The sequence below is a fragment of the Crinia signifera genome, chromosome 8 (genome assembly GCF_055691185.1).
Source record: "Crinia signifera chromosome 8, ASM5569118v1, whole genome shotgun sequence".
Classification (NCBI taxonomy): domain Eukaryota; kingdom Metazoa; phylum Chordata; class Amphibia; order Anura; family Myobatrachidae; genus Crinia; species Crinia signifera.
In genome coordinates, this window is record NC_139224.1 from 70,452,987 (window position 1) to 70,472,488 (window position 19,502).

General features: G+C 43.9%; 1 pseudogene across 1 annotated transcript in view; it reads right to left on the reverse strand.

The window, feature by feature from the left end:
- Positions 1 to 19,502, reverse strand: part of LOC146027235 (protein shisa-9B pseudogene) — a 604,201-nt pseudogene that overhangs the window by 62,607 nt on the left and 522,092 nt on the right. The window lies entirely within an intron of this gene.

Consider the following 19,502-nt stretch of genomic DNA (forward strand, 5'->3'; position numbering starts at 1 on the left):
GGACAATGTACTAAAAAGAGCAAGTGTTCTGTTGCACAGATACTGTTTATACAATAAATAAAATCACTCATTTATTTTACCCAACCATTGTTAGAATCTTAGTGACAGAGCGCGGCACCAAACCATTCTCTTTATACTGTAAACCACGAATGGACTCAGTCATCCGTTATAAGTGCAGCTGCTAGTCCTAGGTACACACTTAAATAGATTCCGTGCGCAGGTATACCAGGAAACCCCCCCTTTTTCCATTATACTGTACTACTAGACTGCTTACCAGCAGCAAGAATCTATATATGGGATTAACTGATATCAGGAACAATAGGCTAGAGAGAGCAAATGAAGCATTTCTCCCCCTACTAGCCGACAACCCCCCACCTAGCCTAAATACTTTTTGTGACACGTTCCTTAGATTAGAGAAATTAATCTCCAAAGAGACAAGACTATGGTGGGAGACACAGACATTGAAACTATATGAACAAAACAACATTATACCAAAAGGTCTACAAATAAATAAAGCACCGACACACGACGTAAATGACACATGCTTTATGGACAAATGGAACAGCATACTGAAGACTGCTCACTTTCATTAATGAAATTAATCATTGACAACAACGCAAACAAACTAGACATCACTGAAAAAGAAATAGACAAATTAGACCAAGAATTGACACCTTTCAAAGAAGAGAAAGAATTTATCACATTATCAGACCTCACCAAGGAAAGATTATTACAAAGAGAGAAACAACTGATTGAAACAAAAAAGAAAAAATTCCTTAGGGACAAATTTGGAATAAAAACACAGAAAAAGAACAAAAAAACAAAAGCATTAACCCCAGCTCACACATATAAACAGAACAAATTAGCACGGAGCACAGTATACAAACGGTTGAATTGAACATATCAACAGTATATGACCAAAATACATACAAAACCTGACAACCTGAACTCAGCTGTGAATAGCACACAAGACACATTGAACTCCACTTTAGATTACACTTTTTTCTCAGTCCACGAGATTGAAGAAGACACCTCAGGAGAAGAATCAAACTACGACAATATAGCCAGACTGTCAATTAGAAAAGGGTGGGAAAATAGCCTCCTGGGCGACATAAGCATACCAAGCACCCCGACCACACTTAACACCGCAATAGAAACAAGAGACACTGAAACATGTGCTACCCCAGAACCAACTCTTTTTTTAGAAGTACGTCACACCAGACACGACAAAAACAAGATGGAGAAAGTGAGGCCCACTACAACAAAGAGAAACAAGAAAACAAGACGAGGGTGCAGGGGAGGGGAAAATAAGAAAGATAACAAGAAAACCCAAGAGAACAGGGAGATAGGTAAAGGAATACTTAACCTGAGTAACAATGAATTAACACAGGAACATAAACAAATTTTAGACAAAGGCCTTAAATTTGCGCCCACAAACAAAATTGATAAATTCCAGACCTACCTTGACTTACATAATTTTGCCAGAAAATTAACACTTAAAAAATATTTCAGTAACATAACACCAGTGGAAGTCAGGAACGACACAGAACTATCCAGATACAAACACACAGAATTGAAACCAGCATCTCAGTTCTACCCTAGTCACATGAAGGGGCCACAAATAGATGCTTTCATAAAAATGGTAGAACATGACATTGAAGGCATCACACATAGACCATCAAAAAAGAACATCACCAACAAAGAAAAAAAAGCACTACGAGACCTACAAAACAACAGACAAATAATTGTGAAACCAGCAGACAAGGGGGGGGGGGGGGGGGGGCACAGTTATCCTCAATAAACAGGACTATTAGAGGAAGCACACCGTATTCTCAATGATAATACAACATACATGAAACTTAAAAGTGACCCCACATCCAAATTCAAATCAGAATTAGAACACCATCTCAGAAAAGGCAGCGAACTAGGAATCATAAACACACAAGAACATAAATTCATACAAATTCAAAACCCTGTGATACCTGTATTCTACTATTTACCTAAAATTCATAAAAACCCCACCAAACCACCCGGCAGACCGATCATATCTGGAATAGATTCACTAAGATCCAACCTCTCCCGTTACATTGACACTTTTCTACAACCATACGTACAACAACAAAAATCATACATACGAGACACAACACACATACTAAACCACTTACACAATCAAACATGGGAAAATGACTTTTGGCTAGTTACCACTGACGTAACTTCATTGTACAGTATAATAGACCACGAACAAGGCACCAGCAGTATTAAATATCATTTAGACCAAGACACAACAATCCCACCCGAACAGACCAAATTCATTCTAGACAGCATTATATTCATCCTAAAACGCAACTATGTTTGGTTTGAAAACCAATACTACATTCAGACAACAGGGACAGCGATGGGCACGAGATTTGCCCCTGGATATGCTAATTTATTCATGAGTTGGTGGGAGGACCATTACATATGGGTGGAGGACGGACCAGGGGCAAATCTCGTGCTGTGGAAACGCTATATAGATGACATACTGTTCATATGGAGAGGAGACAAGACATCCCTACAGAACTTTCTACAATACATAAACAATAATAACAACAATTTGATATTCACCAGTAACTACAGCAAAAAAGAAGTAGAATTCTTAGACCTGAAGATCTTTATTGAAGATGACAAAATACACTCCAATACATATAAAAAATCTGTCGATGTCAATAGCTTCATACTATTCACTAGCTGGCACCACCCAAACTGGTTAAAATCAATCCCAAAAAGCCAATTCATCAGATTAAAACATAACTGTACCAAGAACACAGACTTCATAGAACAAAGCAATAGCATGATAACACAATTTACAGAAAAAGAATACAAACTGACCGACTTAGAAAAAGCATGCAAAGAGATAGAGGGAGTAGATAGGACTGACCTCCTTAAATACAAAGAGAAGAACAGTGGGATATATCAAGAAACACCTTTCATTACCCAATACTCACAAGAATCCAAACAACTTCAATATATACTGAAAAAACATTGGCCGCTACTATTACAAGACGAAACACTTTCAGATATCCTTCCAGAAAAACCAAGAATAGTATACCGGAAAGCCCCTGATATAAAACAGAAACTGATTAAGAATCACATTTTCCCAAAAAAACAAACCCAGCAAACCATGAACAATAAACCCAACAAAGGTTTCTATTATTGTGGGACATGTGCAGGATGTACAAATCAAAACCAAAAAACAACCCAACCAGTCACAACCTACACATCTGCATCAACCCAAGATACATACAAAATAAAAAATAGAATCACATGCAACAGTAAAGGGGTAATATACCTGCTAGAATGTGGCTGTAATAAACAATATGTGGGACGAACAACAAGACCCCTAAAAACAAGAATCAATGAACACATTCGTAATATCAATAAAAAAACGAGGAACACAATCTATCTAAGCACTTCTATTATCACCACAATGGTAATCCTAGATCACTGACATTTATAGGCATCGCAGAAGTTCAAAACAACTGGAGGGGAGGAGACTTTATACATAAAATCAACAAACTTGAACTCAAATATATGTATGAGTTGAAAACACTGAGACCGCGGGGACTAAACCTAGACAATGAGGTGAAAGCAATAGTAGGGAAAAAATGACATTTATATGACAGTTGAGACAGGTGACCTCCTAATAACCAGCAATACGACCGCCCCCAATAAAATAAACCCCCAAGTCCAGATTTGCTCCAAAACAAACACAGTAATTACTAAACAATCCCATAATATAAATGAATAGATCGAATAATAGAAAAACTCATGCAATCAAAATGAACTAATATGTAATTCTACACCAATTAGATGCATGAACTCCGGGAGCAATTACATCCCTATCCACTACCACTAATAATGTCTAGAATCTCATAATTGAACACATTATAATGGTTATTAAGAAATAATTACATTGTAACAAATGGAACAGCGGTGGATGCTACACAAAACAGCAGACTGACTTGCGCATGAAATTGCCCAATCAGAGACAGCGCACCAGAACCAATCAACATAGAGAAGACCAAAATGGAGGGACATTTTAAACCCAGAGACACATTAAACAAACCATCTCCCTAGAAGAAGGCAAGATAGCCAAAACGCGTTGGAGGGTCCATAAACAGAACCAATACAGATCCTTTTAACAAAGATCCATACCCGAGAACCGACATCCGTGAAATTCACACTATCCAGCGGTCGGCGGGTGCACACGCCGCCACGCAAGCAGAAGCCAGGACGAGACGGACACAGATTTGGGTGTAACGGCAGCGGTGAGTATCTGCAAGAGGGAGAGCGGGTTGAAGCAGCGAGGTCCTGTCTGGGAGGATAACGGTCACCGCAAAGGATACGCTAAGCGTCCTGAAATGGTGAGCCGTGACAACTCCCCGAGACTGGCAGCAGCATCTGTGTATCTTGTGGCTCAGTCAGCCGTGCACCTCACGTAGCTGCCGGTGCCGAATGGGACACAGACGCAGCTTCACCTGTCCGGGACCCGGGGCTCCCCAGCCACCTCCAGAAGACCATACCGCTCCCGAACACGAATACGCACAGGTTTCTTTAACACTGTACAGAACTATTATCACAAAGGATTACAAATAGCGGGACGCCGCTGAACTTATTCACTATACCATCACTCAGGATTTCTTTTGTGAAACTGAGACAATTATTGTGCACCCATTACTTTGGCGTGTACACACCACGCAATCTATTTGACATACAATCCCAGCCCCAATTTATTTGCTACTTTCATTTCCATTTTCACTGTGTTGTCGGTTCTAGAACACATCAATTATGAGCTAATGGTATTTTGTCCAATTATCCAAGATAAATTGTTGTTAATTCTGACATTTTTTTCTTGATATATATGTATATACATTTTTTTCTTTTTCATTTTTTTGTAAAGTATCGTTGCCCTTGAAGGAGTACAATTCTCCAGCCTCCACAGACTGGACAATGTACTGAAAAGAGCAAGTGTTCTGTTGCACAGATACTGTTTATACAATAAATAAAATCACTCATTTATTTTACCCAACCATTGTTAGAATCTTAGTGACAGAGCGCGGCACCAAACCATTCTCTTTATACTGTAAACCACGAATGGACTCAGTCATCCGTTATAAGTGCAGCTGCTAGTCCTAGGTACACACTTAAATAGATTCCGTGCGCAGGTATACCAGGAAACCCCCTCTTTTTCCATTATACTGTACTACTAGACTGCTTACCAGCAGCAAGAATCTATATATGGGATTAACTGATATCAGGAACAATAGGCTAGAGAGAGCAAATGAAGCATTTCTCCCCCTACTAGCCGACAACCCCCCACCTAGCCTAAATACTTTTTGTGACACGTTCCTTAGATTAGAGAAATTAATCTCCAAAGAGACAAGACTATGGTGGGAGACACAGACATTGAAACTATATGAACAAAACAACATTATACCAAAAGGTCTACAAATAAATAAAGCACCGACACACGACGTAAATGACACATGCTTTATGGACAGTAAAGGGGTAATATACCTGCTAGAATGTGGCTGTAATAAACAATATGTGGGACGAACAACAAGACCCCTAAAAACAAGAATCAATGAACACATTCGTAATATCAATAAAAAAATGAGGAACACAATCTATCTAAGCACTTCTATGATCACCACAATGGTAATTCTAGATCACTGACATTTATAGGCATCGCAGAAGTTCAAAACAACTGGAGGGGAGGAGACTTTATACATAAAATCAACAAACTTGAACTCAAATATATGTATGAGTTGAAAACACTGAGACCATGGGGACTAAACCTAGACAATGAGGTGAAAGTAATAGTAGGGAAAAAATGACATTTATATGACAGTTGAGACAGGTGACCTCCTAATAACCAGCAATACGACCGCCCCCAATAAAATAAACCCCCAAGTCCAGATTTGCTCCAAAACAAACACAGTAATTACTAAACAATCCCATAATATAAATGAATAGATCGAATAATAGAAAAACTCATGAAATCAAAATGAACTAATATGTAATTCTACACCAATTAGATGCATGAACTCCGGGAGCAATTACATCCCTATCCACTACCATTAATAAATTCTAGAATCTCATAATTGAACACATTATAATGGTTATTAAGAAATAATTACATTGTAATAAACGGAACAGCGGTGGATGCTACACAAAACAGCAGACTGACTTGCGCATGAAATTGCCCAATCAAAAACAGCGCACCAGAACCAATCAACATAGAGAAGACCAAAATGGAGGGACATTTAAACCCAGAGACACATTAAACAAACCATCTCCCTAGAAGAAGGCAAGATAGCCGAAACGCGTTGGAGGGTCCATAAACAGAACCAATACAGATCCTTTTAACAAAGATCCATAACTGAGAACCAACATCCGTGACCATCACACTATCCAGCGGTCGGCGGGTGCACACGCCGCCATGCAAGCAGAAGCCGGGACGAGACGGACACAGATTTGGGTGTAACGGCAGCAGTGAGTATCTGCAAGAGGGAGAGCGGGTTGAAGCAGCGAGGTCCTGTCTGGGAGGATAACGGTCACCGCAAAGGATACGCTAAGCGTCCTGAAACGGTGAGCCGTGACAACTCCCCGAGACTGGCAGCAGCATCTGTGTATCTTGTGGCTCGGTCAGCCGTGCACCGCATGTAGCTGCTGGTGCCGAACAGGACACAGACGCAGCTTCACCTGTCCGGGACCCGGGGCTCACCAGCCACCTCCAGAAGACCATACCGCTCCCGAACACGAATACGCACAGGTACCTTTAACACTGTACAGAACTATTATCACAAAGGATTACAAATAGCGGAACGCCGCTGAACTAATTAACTATACCACCACTCAGGATTTCTTTTGTGAAACTGAGACAATTATTGTGCACCCATTACTTTGGCGTGTACACACCACGCAATCTATTGGACATACAATCCCATCCCCAATTTATTTGCGACTTTCATTCCTATTTTCATTGTGTTAACGGTTCTAGAACACATCAATTATGAGCTAATGGTATTTTGTCCAATTATCCAAGATAAATTGTTGTTAATTCTGACATTTTTTCTTGATATATATGTATATACATTTTTTTCTTTTTCATTTTTTTGTAAAGTATCGTTGCCCTTGAAGGAGTACAATTCTCCAGCCTCCACAGACTGGACAATGTACTGAAAAGAGCAAGTGTTCTGTTGCACAGATACTGTTTATACAATAAATAAAATCACTCATTTATTTTACCCAACCATTGTTAGAATCTTAGTGACAGAGCGCGGCACCAAACCATTCTCTTTATCTTAATCTTCCGCCATCCCCTGCAAGAGCAAGGCCCGCTCCATCTGTACATCACATATCTTAGGATAAAGGCATAATTTTACTATTACTATTGTTATTAAAAAATTATGTAACATGTAGACTCATACAATACAACAAAGACAAATAAACATGAAAAACATAAAAAAATAAAAAAAATGTGAAAAACAAAAAAATATTTTTTGAATAAAGATAAATCACTCTATTGCATGTTCAAGTAAGTAAAAAAAAAACCAAAAAATTCAAAGAAATGAATTATGTGCATTATGTTCATTGAGTCCATGTGAAGCAAGCGTCCCCAATTCATAAATCCATTTTGCCTCACACTGGTGTAACAATATCTCACAATCCCCACCTCGGCATAATGGTGGTATGTGGTCAATTAGCATACATCTCAAGCTTACCACAGAATGTCCCTCTGAACAAAAATGTTTAGCTACCGGTTTGTCAGATTTCTTAGTTTCCAGTGCCTGGTGAATTGTTGTGTGATGGTTGGCCATCCTATCACTGAAGCACCTTGTAGTGAGTCCCACATAATAAAATCCACAGGGGCATATTAAAATATAGATCACAAAGGCTGCCATGCATGACAGTCTATGTCTAATCTGTATTTTCTTCCCACTGTGCAGGTGATGAAAAGTATGACCACTCAATATTGACCTGCAGGTCATGCAATCAACACAGCAAACACAACCCAGCTTTTGCATCAGTTGGTTGAGTATCAGGACGCATAAGCAATTGTTTTAATTTGATCCTGTATGACTACATAGGTGGTCTTTTGTTGATTCCAACAAACTTAGTGTCTGATGCTATTATCGGCCAATGCTTCTTTATAATCTTTGCCATTACATCAGATGCAGTGTTATTAGGTGGAATAGAAGATTAGCCAACCAGAATTGAACTGCCATTTAGGAACATTCTCACTGTGATAGTGCCTATTTATGGCTTTCTTCAAGCATCTCTCAATTGTAATGGGGGCATATCCCTTTTTCAGGAATCTGGTGCACATCTCCTCAATTTGAGCATCTGCTTTGACCCGTGAGGAATTTCTTAGGACCCTCATGAATTGTGAAATTGGGAGACTCTCCTTTAATGCACTAGGATGGTGGCTGGTAGCATATAGGATAGAGTCCCTATCATTTTCCTTCTGATATAGGGTGGAACAAATTTGAGTGCCACTGCGGTAAACAGTGACCAAAAAAATAATGGACTCCGCATTAATACAATGAGTAAAACATATGGGTGTACCTAACATATTCAGATACTGGCCCTTATTCTGGTCGGTGCGGATATATACGCGTGCGATCGGCCCGCCGATGTTTTTTGTCTGCGCATGTGCAGAGGCGTCTCTGCGCATGTGCGAGCGGGGCGTACGGCCAAATCCCGCATGATATGTGAACACTCCGAACAGGGATGTCAGCTGCCCACCCAGATCCCTGCTTTGCACGGAGAAATGTCTGTGTGGTCTAAGGTTGCGGGAGCTGGTGGAGCACTCTGTCCTGCATTCGATGGTCTGTGACCATCGAATGATGGGGGAGGTTCCCTTAGATGGAGGAGGCGTATTCCGTGTAAAATACACGTGCGGTCCGTTCGGCCAGCTTCTTACCGCGTACGGACGGAGTTGGCGATCCGTATGGAAGGCGGGGTTTCGCACGCACGGTCCTGGCCGCATAATCGGATCCGGCCGCACCGACCAGAATAAGGCCCACTGTATCATCTCAAAGCGCTCCAAATCATAAAAACATCATCAATAAATCTCTTGAAACATAACATTTTAGAACCAAACAACAGAACGTTATATTGGTTTTCGTAACAGTGTATATATACATTTGCATAGGATGGGGCCAGGGAGAACAACATAGCAGTCCCCGTCCATTGCAAATAGAACTTGCTACCATAGCTGAAATGGTTTTGACCTAATACCTGCCTGTCACGCGCCGCCATGGCTTAGCACGTCAGGTACAGTACTCACCCATCTGGGTCCACCGACGGCTGGCGTGTGTCCGCTGGGGTCCTGGTCAGATGAGCAGTGATGGTGTTGTGCAGCTGTGAGTGGTGCACAGAGATTCAAACAAGAGGAATGGCAGTCCGGCTGTCAGGAGGCTGACACCGAGTGCAGTGTCGCATCTTGGTTAAGGGCATAAGCAGTATTAGCCAGGTCAGGACTTTCCCTCCCATTCTGACCAGTTGGCCTATGGCAGTCCTTCCCTTGGTATAAAGGGGAGCTGCCTAGGTCCATCTGTGTCAGAACAACTTGTTTCCTGAGTCTGCAAAGAAAAGGGAAGTTCCTGGCCATCCTAGTGCCCAGAGGCGTAACTAGATATTCGTGGGCCCCATAGCAAAAGTTTGTAAGGGCCCCCTATATATCAACTGATGGTGATAAATGTATGCAAAACATATTAGTTTGACAGCAAAGATGGGCCCCCTTCAGCTCTGGGCCCCATAGCAGCTGCACCCCTTGCACCTATGGTAGTTACGCCCCTGCTAGTGCCTATGCACTGTGCTCCAGCTGGTTTTCCTTGCTGGTCTCTGATCTCCAGGTTGCTGCCTCCGGTGAACCACACACCTCAGTTGTCTCTCCTTCTGGGATATCCTCGGCTCATCCTCATACCCTGGTGGGTAATCCTCAGCCATCTTGTCTCCAGTCGTCAAATTCTCAAACACCCAATCGTCAACCATTCAATCATCCAATCCTCCAATCACCAAATCACCAAATCATCCAATCGTCCAATTATCCAATCTTCCAATCGTCAATCATCCAATCTTCACCTCTTTCAGTCGTCAATCATCCAGGTATTCCTATTCATTTATTCAAGTATTTATATCGTTGTTTATACAAAGGACTGCATCCAGGGCCGTCGCTAACCGCTCAGCAAAAGATGCAGTGCAGGGAGGCGCCGGGTAGAAGAGGCGCCTTCCCTCTGCTCTGCACCCTGTTTGCTACTGTGTGCTGTCTGATAGGCAGCAGCGGCGCAGTGAAACCCCTCAGTCCAGCAGCTGATCTCCTGTGACTGTCCCTCCCTCCCAGCAGCACAGTCACAAAAGGGTTTCTGGATTCTGTGCAGTGTGTGACTGTGTGCACACTCTGCCTGAATCTCCGTCCAGCGACCGCACAGGCTGGCACTGCAAACCCTCAGCTACGTACTGTTCCTACATGTGAAGGCAAGACATTCGTCACTCTCTTCTCCTGCACTCCGTCTCGTCACCTGCACTCCGGTTCCTAAGCCCTCCCCTTCTACATGCTGATGCACGGGGAGCTGTTGCTAGACAATCACAACACCAAAAGTTTAACCTTTCATACCCTGGCTTTCTACTGTGAGGTATAAGTGTGTCTGTTGTTTTTTAACCAGAGCTATGTGTATATATATATATATATATATATATATATATATACACACACACACACACACACACACACACACACACTCACTCACACAGCATTGTCTCTGTGTTTGTTATTATACTGTGTGTGTGTGTGTATGTGTATATATATATATATATATATATATTTGTGCTAGGTTGGGGAGGATCGGCACTCATGCATTAGGAAACACTCTGGTGCCATTCAAGGATTGTAGATGGATATGCATATCATACCCCTTTCACACCAGAAATGCAGGGACAAACCCGGGAATTCTGTTCCCGGGACAAGCAGGGACATTCCCGAGTTTGGACCCATTCACACCAGAAAAGTCCCTGCATTTTCTGGTGTGTGAAGGGGGCAGGAAGGAGGCCGTCAGGAGGTGGGGAGGAGGCGGGCAATCAGCGGGATGGCATCGGGCAGTCGGCGGGATGGCGGCGGAGGTGGGGAGAATACTCACCCCGGTTGCTGGTCCTCCGCACAGGCCAGGGATCCACACAGGCGGCGGCGCAAATGACGGGACAGGCGGCGGATGAAGATGATGCAGCTCTCCATCGCCCTCACTGCCGCCGGAGAGCTGCGTCATCATCATCCACCGGCTGTCCCGTCATTTGCGCCCGCCGATTGCGTCATTTCCTGGCTGGACAGGACACAGGTAACCCATTAACACCAGCCAGGGCCCGGGTTGAACCGGGAACAACCATGCTACCTAGCAGGGTTGGATTGCCGGCAAATTAGCCCGGTAATTTGTCCCGGGTACTTTTCACACCAGAGGTAGTACCGGGTTGTTCCCGGACTCAACCCGGGAATTTAGGCTGGTGTGAATGGGGTATCAGTAGTGGCACTCAGAGACTTGTACAGTTGAAATGTTTTTTTATCCAAACATAGCATGCAAGAGTCCCAAAGTTTCGGGGTCTATAAATACCCCTTTGTCAAGGTGCAAAAACAAGTTTATAACACACACACACACACACACACACACTATAGTGTGTGTATATATATATATATATATATATATACCCCGAAACATCGGAATTCTTGCACCTTATGTTTGGATAAAAACCATTTGAATTTCACAATAAAAACCCTGGCAATGCACATGTAACCGCTGGCAATGAGTATCTAATCCTAGGCAGCGACCACACAACTCTTTGCACTGTTCATGTAACTCCTGGCAACGATCATGTAGATATGCCATCTGGGGCATAATATGTAACAGGCATTACAGTCGTGGCATAATGTGTAATAGGCATTACAGGCCCTCATTCTGCTTCAGGGTATATTATGCGCATGTGCAGCTCCCCTTTGCAAACGGCTTTGGGTACTTGCATAGTTGCCAAGCCGTTCGCAAGGATCGGGGCAGGCAGGGGGCGGCAGGGATAGGGGTCACCCATGGTAACGTCCAGCATTTTTTGGGCGCACCCATGAAAATACTGGGCGTTTCCATTCGTATGTGGATGGGATAATGTATGACTGGATGTCAGCCACCAACCGTGTCTTCATCTTGGCGCTCGCTAAGAAAGATCAGTTTCCCACTAATTCTATTTGCAAAGCCAGGAGAAATCATTGGTCAGCGACCATCAAATGATATCTCCACCAGTGGAGGCATGCGAGGGGATGTGTTTTCTTTTGGAGGGAGTCAGCGGGGGTAGGGGGGCATGTATTTGGTGTGGCGGTATCTCAATTGTTCAGTAAGCTGCGATCCTTGCACTAGAATGAAGTCTACAGTGTAATATAATATGTTATAGGCATTACTTCTGTGGCATAATGTCTATTATGCATAAAGGCGTGCGGTATAACGTGTAAGGGGCACTGCGGTGTGTGGCATAATATGTAATGGGCATTATGGCATAATATGTAATGGGCATTATGGTGTGTGCCATAATATGTAATAGGCATTACGATGTGTGGTATATTATGTAATGGGCATTATGACATGTGGTATAATGTGTTATAGGCATTACTGTGTTTGACATAATGTGTAAAAGGCATTACAGTGTTTGGCATAATGTGTAATTAATAGGCATTACGGTGTGTGGCATAATGTGTAATATGCATTATGTTGTAGATTTTGACTGTGTGGGGGTTGCCCAGCAATTCCTTTTCTGGTACTTGGCACCAAAATGTCTAGATACAGCATTGTTGTTACTGGGCACATTTTAGGTATCAGAGGCACCACTACTATGGGCATTATACACCCTTTTTTCAATGTGCGCCCTAGCATTGTCTCTTTGTAAAGTATGGAAGGGCGCAAATTTATAGTTTGCAGGAGGGCGCCGAACACCCTAGCACCGGCCCTGACTGCATCCAAGTTATCATCTTTCGCAAGATTACCATCTTATTTACTTCTTGCAATACCAAAGACTGTTATTGTGTTTATTACCGTATACCAGAGACTCTTTGCTATTATTATTATTATTATTATTCCATCTATTCCAAGAAGTATTGATGCCAGTTATATTATACATTGTATACCTGCTCATTTTAACCATACTTTTGCTGCCCTGCCTCTGTTCCTGAGAACCGCACAACACCATCAGAACCCATAATTGTTACAGGTGCCAATGCAATAAAAAATTCAGTAGGGGCACCACTGTGTTTCCCTGTCTGCACATTAATACATCTTATTATTTATTATTTATTTAATTACAGTTTCTTATATAGAAATACATAGCATACATATTCTGCAGTGCTTTACAGAGAATATTTGAACATTCACATCAGTTTTTGAACCAGGGGAGCTTACAATCTATGTCCCCTACCACATATACACACACAGGCATAATAGGGTTAATTTTTATAGGGAGCCAATTAGCCTACCAGTATATTTTTGGAATACATTAATACATCTTGTTACAGCCAATGCACCCAGATGGGGGATGGCCATATACAGAGAGTTAACGTCCATTGTAGCAAAAAAAAATGCTGAATATGGGATATCACCCAGGTTTAGTAAATTTTCAAGGCGGTCAGTGGTGTCCCGATGTTCATCAACACCTCTCTTGGTAGACATATCAACAACATTTTTATTTTATACTGTACATAGGATTAGACTGCAGTCTCTCATAAGTGTTACCATCAGATATTTGGCATTGTAATTAAGTGTCCTAACATAATCCTGGATAACGATTGCACTGCCCTTGTCTGCCTCACAGAACACCAATTGTTCAATTTACACATTGCTAATATCTTATCAACAAAAAGATTTTGATAGTTTGATTCCATTTCACACACACACACACACACACACACACACACACACACACATATATTTATATATACAGTATATAGTGTATGGAAGACAGTGGCACCCCTCAGCCTGGTTAAAGTAGAATCATACTTTATTGCACCCTATGCCATTTTGGGGATAGTTCCCCCCCATCTTCAGGGACATGCAAATAGTGCAATACAATCTATACAAACATTTATAGCACAATCACAAAAGACATCATTAAAACACAGTGGGCTCACCTGTCCGATGCCACCGCCAGACCCGGAAGGCTGCACACCGGAAACGTACGTTGCCACCCATGCACGTCAGACGGCGGCAACGGTTCAGTGATGCACCACATCTCTCGGACTTGTGGTTGCTAAGCAACCTCACAACTATCTGAAACAAGGGAAAAATAAAAAACAAAGCATAACAACTTAAAAACGAGTTATCATACATGAATAACAAAGAGATGTATATTTCATAGTGTTCAATATAGATACAGATGGGTCTTGTCCCATCTTTGCAGGGGATGGCGCTGGCGTCGCCAGCCGCCATCCCCCGCCAGCGCCATGGCGATGGTGAGAAGGGGACTCGCGCGCACGAGCGGCGCGCGCGTCCCCTTCCGACGGCGCTTCGATCTGTTCCCCCGGGTCCCCGCCGGCTTGCCGGCGGTAACCCGGGGTCCCCGCCGCCTGCCCACACCCCCCCTAACCCCCCCTAACCCTGTCCGTCTCCCTGAGGCGGAGACTGAGACGCGCGTGCGCGTGAGACGCACGCGCGTCTCAGTCTCCTCGCTGGCGAGGCTGCTGGCGGGTCACCAGCGCGTACGTTCTGGCGACCCGCCAGCAAGGATGGGACAAGACCCATCTGTATCATAATGTTTGCAAAATGATCTGCATTCATGTATATTGTTTATAAAACATTATTCCTAGGGATGTGCACCGGCCACTTTTACCATCAAAGTTTTGGGTCTGTATCTGTTCCAAAACACCACCCTTCAGTGTTTCATTGTGTTTCGTGTTTTGGATCTGTATTTAAAAAAACATTAAAATCACTAAAATCACAGAATTTGTTGTGTTTTTTTTTGCTCCTAAGTTATTATTAACCTCAATAACATTAATTTCCACTCTTTTGCTGTATATCCTGAATACCTCATGCCTCAGAATGTTGTTTTTAGGCCAAAAGGTTGCACTGAGGTAGCTGGATGACTATGCTAAGGGACACAAGTGGGTGGCACAAACACATGGCAGTTTGAAAAACTATTCCCAAAAGAGCACAAAATACCAAACACCGACTTTTATGTTGTGTAAATAGGACATGCACACTGTCTTTTCAGGGACAAACCAATCATTTCAGGGACAGGGACTGCCACACAACTGTGGCTGAAATGATTGGTTTGTTTGGGCCTCCACAAAAAAAGAAGCAAATCATCTCTCTACCTGTACAAACCTGCTCTACACAGGCAAGATGTCATCCTCATCCCCATCCTCTGATTCCTCACCCCCTTTAGTGTGTACTTCCTCATACTCACAGATTATCAATTCATTCTCACTGGACTCCACAATCACAGGTCCCTTTATAGTCTCTGGAGGCAATTGCTGGTCTTCATCTTCTCCACATTTTGCGGAAACAACCTCCTACACCGCTTGCTGACCAGATTCCCAGCTGCACTAAAAACTCTTTCGGAGTACAAGCTGGAGGTAGGGCAACTCCAAACAGCTTTTTTTTCCTGCCAGTACTGGTACGGACTGTCTGAAATGTCTACTTGGATGCTGTAACCAATGTAATTTTTTTAATGGTGACAGCATTGTTTTCAGTGACAGTAGACATGTCAGCAATATTTGGCAAGGCCTTCAGTCTGGTCCAGATGTCCAAACTCACTCCTCCCTGCCCTGCATCCCTGCCAGCAGGCCAGGTAGGACATTTAAGCATTTTCCTATCAGCTAAAGGTGTGGGAGAAAATAAAGGAGGAGCTGTTGCCCTGTCACCATCCGCTTGAGATGATCTCCTGAGTGCTGTAGACTTTTGTCCGCTGGAGACACAACATATGCTTTAAACCAGGCTTGTCCAACCCGCGGCCTGCGGGCCGCATGCGGCCCAGGTCGGGTAGTAATGCGGCCCAGTGCATTTTAAGAAATTCTAAGTATAATATAGGGCAGGGTTCGCCAACCCGTTGCTCGCCGGGTGTTTTCAAGTAGCTCGGCGTGTTTCAGTGACCTCCTGCCGCGTAGACTGAGGTTCCTTGCTTGGCGGCAGGAGGTCAGGAAGTGATTTAACGCCGCGTTTGTAGCCCTGACTTTGCGGCAGTGACCTCCTGCAGCATAGCGGTTGGCGGCAGGAGGTCTCAGAGTGCTGCGTGACCTCCTGACGTCCCCAGCGTATGAATTTGCGCACTTTCTATAGACGCCACAGTCTCTGCTCAAGAGTCAGTCCTGCGCCACAGCCTCTGCTCAAGAGTCAGTCCTGCGCCACAGCCTCTGCTCTGCGTTAGGTAAAAATTTCGTTTTCACTGCTTGAGGTACACACCTTGATGATTATTAATTAATGAGCATCAAGGTGTGGGGCATATGTTTAATAGGCATCATTTGAGTGGCATATGTTTAATGACTCATTAAACATATGCTACACACATGATGCCCATTAAACATATGCCCCACACCTTGATGCTCATTAATTAATAATCATCAAGGTGTGTGGGGCATATGCCACACACATGATGCCCATTATAGAAATGGCCCACACCTTGATGCTCATTAATAATGAGCTTCACGCTGTGGGGCATTTGTATAATGGGCATCATGTGTGTGGCATCATGTGTTTGACATATGCCCCACACACCTTGATGATTATTAATTAATGAGCATCAAGGTGTGGGGCATATGTTTAATGGGCATCATTTGTGTGGCATATGTTTAATGAGCATCAATGTGTGGGGCAAATGTATAAAGGAGCTTCACGCTGTGGGGCATTTGTATAATGGAGCTTCACATTGTGGGGCATATGTATAATGGAGCATCACGGTGTGGCATATGCATAATGGTGCATCACGGTATGGGACATATAGATAATGGTGCATGACAGTGTGTGTGGTATATGTATAATGGAGCTTAATGTGGGGCATATGTATAATGGAGCATTACGGTGTGGCATATGTATAATGGAGCATCAAGGTGTGGCATATGTTTAATGGAGTATAAAGTTCTGGGGCACATGTATAATGGTGCATCACGGTGTGGGGCATTTGTATAATGGAGTATCATGCTGTGGGGCATATGTATAATGGTGCATAACGGTGTGGGGCATTTGTATAATGGAGTATCATGCTGTGGGGCATATGTATAATGGGCATCATGGGTGTGGCATATGTATAATGAGCATCCAGGTGTGGGGTATATGTATAATGGAGCATCACGGTGCGGGGCATATTTATAATGGGCATCACAGTATGCGGCATAGGTATAATGGGCATCACGGACTGCACTATTGGGGTCATGTGTATCTGGCACTGTACTATTGGGGGCATATGTGTATCACACCTCCATTTTCCATGACCGCACCCCATGTGGCTACAGCTCTTAGAGAGCTGACCATGCCCTCATATTGGATGATCAGGTATCGTTACTGTTATTTTATTTTATGTGCGGCCCAAACCAAATTTTCAACTTCTAATGTGGCCCAGGGAAGGTGAGAGGTTGGACACCCCTGCTTTAAACCAAGGATCGAGCAAGGTGGCCAGAATGTATTCCGATAGACTGACACGTCACAACCTCTTATTTGAGGTGATAGCAGGGCAGTTTCAGGACTTTTTGATGTTGCTCCAGCCTTTGGCAGGCAGTGGCAGAATGGTGAAAGTGTATTGCAATTTTGCAGGCCACCGCAAGCATCTCCTGCATGCTCCTGTCACTTTTGAGAAAATGCTGCACCACTAAATTTATTGTGTGAGCAATACATGGCACATGTTGGAACTTTCCCATATGTAATGCGCGCACACTGTTACTGGCATTGTTCGATACCACAATTCCCCAGGAGAGTCTAAGTGGAGTAAGCCACTGCAAGATGATTACCCTCAGTTTATCTGAAAGGTTGTTGGCATTTCAGAGATGCTGCTGCTGTTGGTGTGCAAGGCGATGTATCTACTCAGTTGGTTGTCACAGTCATAAACAGTAGTCCTTAGTTTGCCCTGAACCTCTTGTCTGCATGTCTATGGTTAAGTGGATAATGGGTACAACCACATTTTTCAGGGCACTGAGGACACTTATGCTGCTTTCCCACTGCCTAAATGGGTAATGACTTGTTTTTTTAAAATGGGTCTTTAAACGGGTAAGAGCCATAAAGACCCTTTCCCACTGCAGCTTTTAAATGGTAAATTAACGTTTAAAAGACGTTTTTGTCACATTTCGACATACCCGTTTAAAGACCCGTTTAAACAATAGTAAAGATGGGTGGGGGGTGTTTAAAAAAATGATGCATAATCAGCACCAGACTAAAGAGCCGGGGCTGGTATTAAAAAATCAGGAAACCCGGCAAATAGGTCTTTGCAGATTTTTTAAAGCCAGCCCCAGGCTCCAGGTCCGGGGCTGGCTCCCAAAATACGGGGACAAAATGACCAGGGGTCCCCCGTATTTTATGAACCAGCCCCAAGCCAAACCAGCCAGCAGGGTAATGCCACAGCCCGGGGGAGACTTTTTATACAAGTCCCCCCGGCCAAAGCATTCAGCCCTCTGACCGGTCAGCCTGGCCAGGGGTCCTGGGGAAGTGGGGACCCCCCCAATAAAGGGGTCCCCCCCTCCAGGACTTACCTGGCCAGACTGAAGCCTGGTGCTGTCCCCGGTGGCCCTGGAGCGGTGGCCACCTGGCTGATAAAGTGTAAAAAATAGATAAAAAACTATTGTCTTTTACTGTGGAACTATGTGTCCCAGCAAGCCTCCCCGCATGCTTGGACTTGGAGAACCACAAGTCCCAGCATGCGGGGCATTAAAGGTCCATGAAAAATAAAAGTTTAATACATATAATGGGCATCATGTGTCTTGAGCCCATAGGTAGCCCTCGGTCTTGGTCCGGTGTCCTGGTCCGGTGTTCGCGTCCGGGTCCGTTGTTGGCATCCGGTGTCGGCGTCCTGGTCCGGTGTCCGGTGTCGGGGGTCCGATGTCAGTGTCCTGGTCCGATGTCGGGGTCCAGGTCTGGTGTCTGGTGTCGACGTCCGGGTCCAGGGTCCGACGCAATCCATAGGTGTACCTGTGGAAGGAAACTATACTTACAAGTGTCCTCCGGAGAAGATCACATCTTCTTTCCACGTAGCATCCATGGGACCGCGAAACCCATGGACTAAGCAGGAGCCGTACGTGTCTTTGTTTACATCGTGCGGCTCCGCCCCCAAAAGCCAATTTTGGCCGGCTTGCAGCCTAGCGGCTCCTGATTGGCCACTAGGCCGCAAGCCGACCAATAGTGGTATTCGGGGGCGGAGCCGCATGATGTAAACAAAGACACATGCGGCTCCTACTCAGTCCGTGGGGTTTGCGTACTGCCGGTTCGTTTTTTTGCCAAGTCCCGGGGATGCTACGTGGA